Source organism: Meles meles, chromosome 3 (genome assembly GCF_922984935.1).
Source record: "Meles meles chromosome 3, mMelMel3.1 paternal haplotype, whole genome shotgun sequence".
Taxonomy (NCBI): Eukaryota; Metazoa; Chordata; class Mammalia; order Carnivora; family Mustelidae; genus Meles; species Meles meles.
Genome location: NC_060068.1, coordinates 35,079,761 through 35,092,709, shown reverse-complemented (window position 1 = coordinate 35,092,709; position 12,949 = coordinate 35,079,761). Strand labels below are relative to the sequence as shown.

The 12,949-nt window shown below is 39.4% G+C and overlaps 1 non-coding gene across 1 annotated transcript; it reads left to right on the top strand.

Moving 5' to 3' along the window:
• Positions 1-755: 755 nt before the first annotated feature.
• LOC123939541 lies at positions 756-854 on the top strand. The gene has a single exon (XR_006817908.1). It is a non-coding gene; the product is annotated as a small nucleolar RNA SNORD22 (small nucleolar RNA).
• The last annotated feature ends 12,095 nt before the right edge of the window (positions 855-12,949 follow it).

Genomic DNA, 12,949 nt, shown 5'->3' with positions numbered 1-12,949 from the left:
TCTCTGCTTGGCGGGGAGCCTGCTTCCCTCTCTCTCTCAGTCTGCCTGCCTCTCTGCCTACTTGTGATCTCTCTCTCTCGCTGTCAAATAAATAAATAAAATCTTAAAAAAAAAAAAAAAAGAAATGAGAATGACAGATGTTGAAGCTTGAGAAGGAGTCAGATACCAGATAATCAAAGGTCTTAACTGCCATTCTAAAAACCTGAATTTGATTCTGAATTATGGAACTGATGAAAGATGATACATAAAGGAAATTTCTCTGACAATAATGTATGGAGAATGAGTTTAGGAGGTTGAGGACAACTGGGCTGTGACAGTAACTTGAATGGTAGGTAAATGAGGCTCTAAACTCAAGCAGGGGGCAGGGGAAGTGAAGAATGTGTGACAAATATTAACGTGGTAAAATATGGTTTTTACAATCAAATAATTGGGAGTGGTGAGTTAAGAAGGAAGGTAGGTTGACTCCCAGGCTTCTTCCTGGTTAACTGGATGGTTGATGGTGCCATTCGCCAAGCAGGCAATACAGGAGTGAACAAGTGTGATCTGGCACGTGTTAAAGTTGATTGTATGGATCCAAAAGGGAATTATGAGCCAGTAGACTAGTATTAGGAGTAATTAAAATAGAGTTGGTATATGAAATTGGTCAGCAGAGAACAGATTAGAATGAGAAACAAAGGGGTCACAGTTAAAACCCAGGAAAACATCAATATATAAGGAGCTGGTGAAAGAGGAGGAATTACACTACATGAAATGATTCCCAGTGAAGAAACACTCACATGTCCTACCTCCTGTCCCAGAGCCTGTAAAGGTGAACACTAGATGAAATAAAATGGCTCTACAGCCAGAAGAGTGATGTCACTGAGCCCAAAGGTGAAATGAATGTCATCAGATGGTCAGTAGTGTTAGGTGCCACAAATCAAGTAATAAGAAGTAAACTGGAATTGGTAACCAGGACAGTACTGGAGACTTCAGTGATTTATGGTGAATGGAAGCCAGATTATTCTAGGTTGGATTATTAAGAAGAAGGGAGAACTAGTGGGCTGTTTCAGACATGTTTCAAGAAGCTTAAAGGAAGAGAAGAAAAGAAAGCTGTGTTTAGAGGGGAGAAAATGATTTCTGTGTTAATGGGACAACTGTATACACATGCTGAGGGTGAATTAAAGGAGAGCATTAGGTGGGACAAATTTTCTGCAATGTTTTAAGGGAACCAGGGTTAGAGCACAGATGAAGAAATTAACCTTAGGGTGGAGGAAAAAGCCTACAGAAAGATGGGAATGCAGATAAGTTTGTTTGATTTGGAGGTGAAGGAATTTCCTTCTGCTGATCTTATCTTCTATAAAGCAGGAGAAAGATTCATTTTTTAGAGATATTAACTTTAGTAGCAATTTGGGGGCCTTAGGGTATCTAAAATATTTTAATGAGTTTCAATCTGTGATTTGCAGATGTTTTTAGAAAGTCATGGCTCTGAGTTCATTCTACATTCTTGGGTCAAAAGCTCCTCTTTAATCACTTTTCTATGTTTGGCACTTGTGTTACTTTTTGTTTTTTCAAGAAAAATTGCTCTTGAATTACAGTTTAAAAACTACTTGGGAAGGGGGTGGTGCCTGGGTGGCTCAGCTGAGTGTCTGCCTTTGGCCCAGGTCATGATCCCAGGGTCCTGGGAGAGAGCCTCGCATTGGGTTCCTACTCAGTGGGGAGTCTGCTTCTCCCTCTCCTCCCCACTTGTGCTCTCTCACTATCTCTGGCTCTCTCCCCAAAAATAAAACCTTTAAAAAAAAAATTCTTAGGAAGGGGAAGAAAGAATGCTTTAAGAGTTATAAGGAGTTGGAAGGAATAAAGACTGGAAAGAGACGTAGGAATTCAACAATTCCTTTTTCAGAGGAAAAGTCTGTGCAATGACAAGGAATCATGAAAGGACACGACGTGCTCACTGTACTACTATAAAAGGTTTTTTTTTAAACTTCATTTTCCAATTATTTCTTACTAGTACATAGAAATACAACTGATTTTTGTATATTGACCTTATATCCAGTAACCTTGATAAATTCACTTTCTTCCAATAGTTGATTTGTATATATTTTTTGGAATTTCTGCATATACAATCATCATCTGTAAATAATGGCCATCTTATTTTTTCTTTTCTACTTGTAATACCTTTTAAATTCTTTTCTTACATTATAGTACTATATGGCGCAAGCCAGTGCAATATTGAATACAAATAATAACATTCAGTATTTTACCATTTAATGTGTGAGCTTTAATTTGTGGTTATCTGTTATCAGAATAAGGACATTCCCTTGTGTTCCTAGTTTGTTTGTTTGTTTGTTTTTTATCACAAATGGCAGTATTTCGTCATATTCATTTTCTGCATTGGATCAACATGACCTTATTTTCTCGTCACACTTTTAATAGAGAAGTACATTGACTAAATTTTTATGTTAACCAACATCACATTCCTTTGAATAAATCCTACTTGGTTATAATATATCATCATATATGTGTATGTGGATATAAGATCAGGTTTCTTCCTTAATAAATATAAGTCTGAAGAACTGACCAAGACTGTATTCTAAGAATTGAGAGCAGAATTTTTAATCATTCAAATCTGAAGAGTGGATGGAACTTTAATATCTGGAGAGGAAGGGAAAGGCAAGGGCAAGTGTACTATAGGAACAAAAGGCTCAGAGCGAGAGTGAATACAGCATCTGTAGGAACCAGGGGGAAACTAGTCTTGCCGGTGTAGAGGGCTCCTGATAAAATAAAAGAAAAAATAATATTGGAAATGCAAGCTTGAATTAGGTTATCAGAGGTCTTGAGTGCTGTCTGAGACTATAATAGCCGGGATATGATCCTTTAGATATTAAATCACTGTTTATATCTGAGGAACAAATGGTCAATTTGAAGACTACTCTGATGGGACTGAAGGATCATTCGACAATTTCTGGCTTGTGAGACTAGCTGAAAGACAGGTTATTGACAGTAGGCATTGAGAAAAATTGTTCTCAGTGAGCAGTACAGAAAACAGAGGGTAGCTCCATTCTTGATGCCTGACAATTGCTCTGGTCTTCTGCCAAATGCCCCAGGTGATAAAATTCTTAAAGCTGACTTTATGAAGCTTTAAGCTTTTAGATTTTTCAAAATCAAGGTGCAATTATACTTTCAAAATCAGAAGATACAATTCAGTTAGTATTGTAGATCAGTATGTTTTGGGTTACAAAACCAAGTGTTTCAGGAATACATTTTCTGAGAGTTATAAGAAAAAGTTTGGAACACTGGACAAAGAGTCAAAGAGACCTGCATATTTGTCTGCCCCCATTCTGCTTCAAGTTACATAGCCTCTGGCCTTTTCAACTATACAAATTCCACTGTGTTGTTTCATCTACTGTTACAATTCCTAATGGTGTAGGTCAACTCAAAATTTTAAGTTTACATCTTATGCATTTTTTGTGTAGAAATGTTGAGATGAGCACAAAAAGAACTACAAAGAAATACTATGCTCATCTATCAAATTGTTAGTAATACTACTGGATAAATACTAGTAATACTACTGGATAAAATAATTAAATTATACATTATAAACTAAAAATTTCAACCTAAAAGTGAATTATTGTAGGAAAATGGAGTAGACAGATATAATTTTCCTTATTTTTCCCATTAAGTATATCTAAAAACTCATTAAAAGACTAAAAAGTGGAGAGAGGATAGGTCAGGTAGGAACCTCAGGAAAAGAGGAATGATATGATGATTGTGGGGTTTTTTGCTTCATGTACCCCAGACTTGGAGCTGAAGAACCAGGAACACAGACACACAAAAATATTGCAAGAGCCTGTATTCTTTAACCAAAGGGCCAAGAAAGGGGTATCCCTAGCAAGACAAAAAATTCTTAGATAATAACCACTCTACTTCAGCCAAACAACACAGAAAAAAAACTAGTCTTATCACTACCCACACCAGCAAAGACTGAGTGGGGACCCTTGACTCCCTACCCTCCTTGTGAGACTGTAAATAGGGGTCATAAAACCCTGCTGGGTGGTGTCAGGAAAGTCCAAGAGCTAGGACATGCATCCATGCTGGCCGGCAATAAACACCCCACTTTCTTAGCAACGATAATGGAGACCATGTGGGGAACCTGAACATTCTCCACTCGCACCCAGTAGTAAGAGAGCATCCCCTCCCCCTCCCTTTTCGGGTGGTGTCAGAGGAGGCCTAGAGCAAAGCTGGAACTTTCGCTACCGCCCAGCAATAATGAGGCCACAATCCCACTTTATGGTGTCACTGGAGGCCAAAAGAGTGGTGACAGGGCCCTCTAATTCCTCGGCCAGAATAATGTCAGTGAAGGCCTAGTGAGGAACTAGAAATCCCAACCCTTACCTCCTTAAGTATTTGGGAAGGGGGGGCAAATGGGGAAGCTGGGTTTCTACCCCCCATGGCCATAATGAAGTAGCACCACCTCTTCCTTTGCTAGAGCAGTATCAAAGCAAGCCAGGTGAGACAGAAGGTTCAAATCAGATCCAGTTTTCACAGCTACATTCGAAATGTCCAGAATTCAACAAAAGACTTTTTTTTTTTTCAACAAAAGACTTTTCTCAGACCAAGAACAAGGAAGATCACTTGAATGAAAAAAAGACAACTGACAGACATTAACAAGTTGGTGACAGATACTACAATAATCTAACAAAGATTTGAAAGCAGCCATCATAAAAATACTGTAGTGGGCAATTATGCAAATGCTTGAAACAAAAAACAGGGTCTCAGCTAAGAAATTTAAAGTCTCAGCAAGGGAATGGAAGAAATGAAGAAACAAATGGAAATTTTAGAATTGAAAACACACTATAAGTGAAAATTTTAGAGCTCACTGTGTGTGCTTGAGAGCAGAACTGGATGGAGAGAACAATATCTACGGACTTGAAGATAAAACAGTATAAATTACTCAATCTTAATGAAAGAGAGAAAACAGCTGAAAAAAATATGAAAAGAGCCTCGGATTCTGTGACACTATAACAAAAGATCTAGTACATCATCTGAGTTCAGAAGGGAGGGGAGAAAGAGGATTGGCCTGCAGTCTTTGAAGTATTTTTAGCTGAAAATTCCCAAGTTTATCAAGTGACAAACCTATAGATTCAAGAAGCTGAGTTGACCCTAAAAAAACATAAAACCAAAACACGTACAAACTTCTGAAAACTAAAGTCAAAGAAAAAATTCTTGAAAGAGGTTAGAGAGCAAAATAACACCTTACATATAAAGGGAAAAAATTTGAAAAAGCAGACTTCTCAGCAGAAACCTCAGAGGTACAACATAATAAAAGATCGATGAACCCAGAGGAATGATGTCAGCAAAATGGTGGACTAGAAAGGCTCAGGCCTTCATTCTCCCACAGAGACTTTGTCTAACAAGAAGATATGAAACAAATTGCTTTTGAGAACTCCAGAAAGCAGTTAAGACACTGCAGTGCTCAAGTGAGTACATTGGGGTGGATGGTGAAACTGGTGACATTTTACCAACCCCAGCCACATCCCTTGTGTGGCCCAGCAAAGCACATTCAGGAGAGAACTCCCAGATCCGGGCTTCTCCTTCAGAGGGAAAGAGAAACGTCAACTGTGCAGTCAGTGGTCTTGCTTTCTGGAGGCTTGCCCAAAGGACTGGTTGGGTGTTAGTATATTCGCAGGTATGTGCAACCATCACCACAGGCAATTTTAGAACATTTTCATCACCTCAACAAAATAAAACCCCACACTCCACTATCACTGTCCCATTCCCTTCTATGCCCCCAATCCTAAGCAACCATACATATTTAAAGATTTATTTATTTGTTTGAATCTCTAGCAGATTCACTCCCCACTAAGCATGGAGTCCAACACGGGACTTGATCCCCTAACCCTAAGATCATGACCTGAGCCAAAATGAAGAGTTAGACACTTAACTAAGCCATCCAGGCGCCCCTTTTTCTGTCAGTTTTTGCTTAATATTTTTGGTGTTCTGTTATTAGGTGCATATATGCTTTTAATTCTTATGCCTTCTTTTCTAATTAAGGGCTTTAATGCAGAATATATAAAGAACATTTACAGACTAACCACAATGAGACACCATCTCATACACATCCCCACACCAGAATGCCTAAAATTTAAAAGACTGACAATGCCAAGTGCAGACAAGGTTATAATACAACTAGGAACAGTCACACATTACACACAATACTGAGAGGAATGCAGAATGCTCACCCCTTGAATTATTATATATTCTTATTGTAATGGCTTTTTCATCATTATAAAATGTCCTTCTTAATCTCCAGTAACTTTTTTTTTTTTTTTGAGAGAGAGAAAGAGACTGGGGAGAGGAAGAGGCAGAGGGAAGAGGGAAAGAGAAAATCTTAAGCAGGCTCCAGGCCTAGTGCAGAGCCCAATGTGGGGCATGATCTCATAACCCTGAGATCTTGGCCTGAGCCAAAGTCAAGAGTTGGAGACTTAGCCGACTGAGTAACGCAAGCACCCCAACATTTTTTGTTTTAAAGTCTATCTTGTCTTATATTAGTGTAGCTACTCCAGCTTTATTGTGATTCATCTTTGCGTGAAATCTGTTTATTCATCCTTTTACTTTCAATCTGTCTGTATCTTTGAATCCAAATATATGTCTTCTGTACACAGCATATGGTTCAATCTTTTTTTTAAAATCTAGACTGACAATCTTACCTTTTGAATGTGTTGTAATCCATTCACAATTAAGGCTTAGTGACATAGTTTATTTACAACTGCGTTTTAGCTTTTGTTTTCTACATGTCTTATATATTTTTTGTTTCTCTATTCCTTTAAGTAGTAAAATAACATTTTAATTTCTAGGATTTTTTTCACTATAATTTTTAACGTTGTTTCTTTAATGTTTCCTCTAGGCTTACCTTCTACATCTTAACTTACTAAAATCAGCTTCAGATTAATTGTAACTTAGTTCCAGTGAGATACAGAAACATTACCACTATACAACTATTCCTCTTCACTCCTTTTTGTGATATTATTGTTAGACATACTACATCTATGAAAGCTACAAGCCCAACAAGTACATTGTTATAGTTATTACCTAACGTTATAACTTTTGAAGAAGCGCACAAAAAAAAAAAAAAAAGGAAAACAAGTAACTATTTATAGCTTTTAAAAATATTAACCCCATTATTTACCATTTCTGGTATTCTTCATTTGTTTTTGTGGATTCCAGTTACTGTCTCAAGTAATTTTCTTAGCCCCAAACAGCTTTGCTTCCACTTACCTTCTTTGTGCTGTTACTGACAAATACAGATTTCTAAATGTTAGGCCTGACAATACATTATATGCATATTGTTTGATATTATTACTTTGTAAATCAGTTAAGAAAAGGGTGAGAAATCTGCATATATATTATCTCTTATAACTACACAATGACCTTTTCCAGCATTCTGTTTTAACGTGCAAATTTAAATTATCATCTGAAAAACTTCCTTTTAATGTTTTGCAAGATGGGTTTGGTAGCAAAAAATTTTGTTTTTATCTGGGTCATCATTACTTTGTCTTCATTTTTTGAAAACAGCTTTACTGAAGAGCACCCTGGGTGGCTCAGTCAAGTTAAGCATCTACTTTTGGCTCAGGTTGTGATCCTAGGGTCCTGGAATGGAGCACCACATCAGGCTCCCTGCTCAGGGGAGCCGGCTTCTCCCTTTCCCTCTCCCCTGCTTGTGCATGTACTCTCCCTCTCTCTCTCTCTCTGTCAAATAAATAAATAAAATCTTAAAAAAGAAAAAGATAGCCTTGCTGAATATGTGATTCTTGTTTGACAGATTTTTTTTCCTCTGAGCTCTTTGAATATGTTGCCTACAGCTTTGTAGCCTCCATTGTCTCTAATAAGAGGACAGCTGTTCTTACTGATTCCCTCCTAGGTGATGAGTGATTATTTTCCTGCTGTACTCAAGATTATCCCTTTGGTTTTGTCTCTTTGTATTTTTTTTTAAGATTTTATTTATTTATTTGACAGAGAGATAGAGAGATCACAAGTAGGCAGAGAGGCAGGCAGAGAGAGAGGGGGAAGCAGGCTCACTGCCGAATGAATGCCAATGCGGGGCTCGATCCCAGGACCCTGATATCATGACCTGAGGCAAAGGCAGAGGCTTAACCCACTGAGCCACCCAGGCACCCCTTGTCTCTTTGTATTTTTTTTTATTATTTTTTTTAAAATTTCTTTTCAGTGTAACAGAATTCATTGTTTATGCACCACAACCAGTGCTCCATGCAATACGTGCCCTCCATAATACCCACCACCTGGCTTCCCCAACCTCCCACCCCCCACCCCTTCAAAACCCTCAGATTGTTTTTCAGAGTCCATAGTCTCTCATGGTTCATCTCCCTTTCCAATCTCCCTCAACTCCTTTCTCCTCTCCATCTCCCCATGTCCTCCATGTTCTTTGTTATGCTCCACAAATAAGTAAAACCATATGATAATTGACTCTCTCTGCTTGACTTATTTCACTCAGCATAATCTCTTCCAGTCCCGTCCATGTTGCTACAAAAGTTGGGTATTCATCCTTTCTGATGGAGGCATAATACTCCATTGTGTATATGGACCACATCTTCCTTATCCATTCATCCGCTGAAGGGCATCTTGGTTCTTTCCACAGTTTGGCGACCGTGGCCATTGCTGCTATGAACATTGGGGTACAGATGGCCCTTCTTTTCACTACATCTGTATCTATGGGGTAAATACCCAGCAGTGCAATTGCAGGGTCATAGGGAAGCTCTATTCTTAATTTCTTGAGGAATCTCCACACTGTTCTCCAAAGTGGCTGCACCAATTTGCATTCCCACCAACAGTGTAAGAGGGCTCCTCTTTCTCCACATCCTCTCCAACACACGTTGTTTCCTGTCTTGCTAATTTTGGCCATTCTAACTAGTGTAAGGTGGTATCTCAATGTGGTTTTAATTTGAATCTCCCTGATGGTTAGTGATGATGAACATTTTTTCATGTGTCTGATAGCCATTTGTATGTCTTCATTGGAGAAGTGTCTGTTCATATCTTCTGCCCATTTTTTGACATGATTATCTGTTTTGTGTGTGTTGAATTTGAGAAGTTCTTTATAGATCCTGGATATCAGCCTTTTATCTGTACTATCATTTGCAAATATCTTCTCCCATTCCATGGGTTGCCTCTTTGTTTTGTTGACTGTTTCCTTTGCTGTGCAGGAGCTTTTTTTTTTTTTTTAAAGATTTTATTTATTTATTTGACAGAGAGAGATCACAAGGAGGCAGAGAGGCAGGCAGAGAGAGAGAGAGAAAGAGAGGGAAGCAGGCTTACTGCTGAGCAGAGAGCCCGATGCGGGACTCGATCCCAGGACCCTGAGATCATGACCCGAGCCGAAGGCAGCGGCTTAACCCACTGAGCCACCCAGGCGCCCAGGAGCTTTTGATCTTGATGAAGTCCCAAAAGTTCATTTTCACTTTTGTTTCCCTTGCCTTTGGAGACATATCTTGAAAGAAGTTGCTGTGGCTGATATCAAAGAGGTACTGCCTATGTTCTCCTCTAGGATTCTGATGGATTCCTGTCTCACGTTGAGGTCTTTTATCCACTTCGAGTTTATCTTTGTGTACGGTGTAAGAGAATGGTCGAGTTTCATTCTACATACGGCTGTCCAATTTTCCCAGCACCATTTATTGAAGAGACTGTTTTCCACTGCATATTTTTTCCTGCTTTGTCAAAGATTATTTGACCATAGAGTTGAGGGTCCATATCTGGGCTCTCTACTCTGTTCCATGGTCTATGTGTCTGTTTTTATGCCAGTACCATGCTGTCTTGATGATCACAGCTTTGTAGTAAAGCTTGAAATCAGGTAACGTGAGGCCGCCAGTTTTGTTTTTCTTTTTCAACACTTCCTTAGCAATTTGGGGTCTCTTCTGATTCCATACAAATTTTAGGATTACTTGCTCCAGTTCTTTGAAAAATACTGATGGAATTTTGATCGGAATGGCATTAAAAGTACAGATTGCTCGCAGTCTGTACTTTTAATGCCTCTTTGTATTTTTAATATGATATATCGAATTGTGTATCTCTTCTAAATTCATTTTACTTGGAGTTTGTGGAGTCTTCCTGACTTCCTGGGTTTTTGTTTTTCAATAAATTTTGGATATTTTCAGTCACTATTTCCTCAAAATATTTTTCTGCTCCCTTCTCTGCCCTGGTTCTGCCTTTAAACATATGTGAGTGTGCTTTACCATGCCCCACATTTTCCCTGAGTCTCCTTTCATTGTTTTCTTTTCTTCTTTCAGATTACATAATTTCTATTCATCAATGTTTGCCAATTCTTTCTTTTACTAGTTCAAATCTGTTAAGACCCTCTAGTAAATTTTTCATTTCAATTGTACTTTCCAGCTATTTGGAGGTCTTTTTCTGCTTAATCCAACATCTATTAACAGGCAGTTTCTGGGGCCTGCTTATTTCCCAGTGTACGCATGAGGCATCATTTCCTGTCTCATATTTTTTGTTGGAAACCAGACATTGTACATAATATGTGGCAATACGGTAGATAATACTGTGGCAAATCAGTACTTACCACCCCCACGAGATCTTTATTTCTATTTGCTAGTTTATTTTTTTTTAACAACTGGCTAGATTATTTTAGTGAACGTTCTCCAACATAATGCTAAGCCTCTAATGTCGCAGTTCAATGGGTGCAACCCGAGTCCCTCAAATAGAAGTGGTATCCAGGTTTAAATGACTTTGAATTCTGTCTTTAAGTTCTAGATCTGGTTCAGAGTGAGACATGCTCCAAGCAGAAGTACAGAAAATGCATATAGATATGACCAGCCAGGACCCAAGGTTCCCAGAATCCATCCCAGTACTTGCAGGTCCTCAATATAGTTTATTGTGGGAGGGACCCCAAACTGACCCTCAGGAATGTAGATGGGCTAGGCCTGGAGCTGGTCCTGGGAAGTGGGACAAGGCCATATGCACAGGGTATCTGGAACAGACCCTTTCGGGGCTGGCCCAGACCTCTGACCCTGGATCACTGCCTAGAGACTTGCCTTCCACAGGGGCCAAGGTCACTCTGAAGAGGCTGGCAGCAGAATCCTATGGCACCATTGCTTTGGGCTCCACTTGTTGAGGAGCAACCAAGAAAGAGAGGCAGGGACAAGCTCGGAGTGTTAAGTCCTTTTCAGTCTCATGCAGATGGGACCATGACCAGAAGCTGGTCTCAAAATTCCTCCACCCTGCTCAGGGCACAGAGTGGCGGTAGGGCCAGGCCATGCTGGTCACTTAAGGGCCATAAAGTCGAATATGGAAGAGACCTACCTGAGGAGATATGTTCCTCCCAGTTCTGGCTCAGGGTCTGCTGTAGGCCTTCTCCATAAAGATGCGCCAGGGTTCACTTGTTGGCTACATGTATAGTCAGTCCAATATAAATCCTACAATCTTATCAGCATCTGGGGACACTTTGCCAGCTCTTCTTTATGGCCCTGGGCTTGCCAGGTGTATCTTTTTCCAACATTCTACTTTTAAGATGTGTGTATCCTTGTTTTAGCATGAAGCTATGTTTCTAAAAATAGCTTTTATTAGTCTTATAGTCTTATTTTTCTTTTAATTGGAAAGTTAAGTCCATATGCATATCTAGTGATGACTGAGAGACCTGGATTTATTGCAACCATATCCTTATGTACCTTTTATTTGTCCAAATTTTTGTTTCTGGGTTTACTGCATATGTGATATTTTATTTTATTTTACTTTTTTGTCCTCCCTTTTCCCTTTCCCATTTCTTCTGCCTACTTGTTTGGAAACTGCACATTCTATTTTGTGAGTTTTATCAAGGACCATTTCTCTATTAGAACAACAATGATGAATATGCTCATGTAGTTTCTAATGTAAGAATGAGCTGTAGTGGTGGAGAAACTGGTTCAAGGTTATTGTCTTACTGTAGTAACATATTTTTACTTACTTTGGTGCTATCTGGGTTACTTTAGCTTGATTAAATGAATTGTGGAATCTTTCATAGTTTTCAATGTTTTACAATAGTTCACAGAGCTTTTAAGAGGAAATAAAGTTAGTTAAATAAATTAAGGTATTAGTTAAAAGTAGTAAAGAAATATTTTATTCAGCACTACTGCAATAGGGGAGAGAAGCTTCAGTAAAACTGAACTCAACTCCCAGTACAGCAAAGACAGCAGGGAATTTACAGTAACAGATTAAGGGATCAATGGATGGAAAATTACCAAAAAGAGACAGCGAAGTTGGGGGATTCTTGCAAACCTGTCTCAATAGGATTCTTGCTAAAGACAGGCCAAAGATGCAGACATCAAGAGGAGGGAAAAAGGAAACTGATCAGATACCAAGAATGAGGTTTCTACCTAAACTGACTTAGCAGGACTCTTGCTAAAACTAGTGCTCTGCAGGTTAGGATTGGGCCCAATGTGGCCGGGTAGAAAGAGGACTCAGAGGAATCTGGTTTGGTCACGTCTCTGTCACAGCAATAGAAAGAGGCAGAGAAAAACAGCATTTATCTTGATAAAGCCAAGTATCACAATCTATGCCACCATACTGACAGGTCCCGAATGTCATGTATTTCTCCAAGTTCCGGCGATAGATCTAGCTGAAACAACTCTGGCCACACGTTTAATTAGACTTTTCCCCGGCATTCTACACTGTGCCAATCTTGAGCGCCTAGCTAGCGGTGGGGGTGGGGGGGTGGCGGAGTACAGTAATCACCACTCACGGGGGGCCCACTACGTATACGGTAAGTTACTACATTCTTCCGACAACTTTGCAGGTGACTCGTCATTTCACAAGAGTAAAACGAGGCTAGTTAAAGCTTTCTATCCCTTCACCCCTTCGCATTGGTTAAGCATCCACAGGCTCTAACGAGGAGGGGCTTCTTCGGGGTAACCCGGCCCCTCCCAGCTTCCCAAGACAAAACCCCACTAACGCGAGGGAGCCATGCTGGAAACTCCCA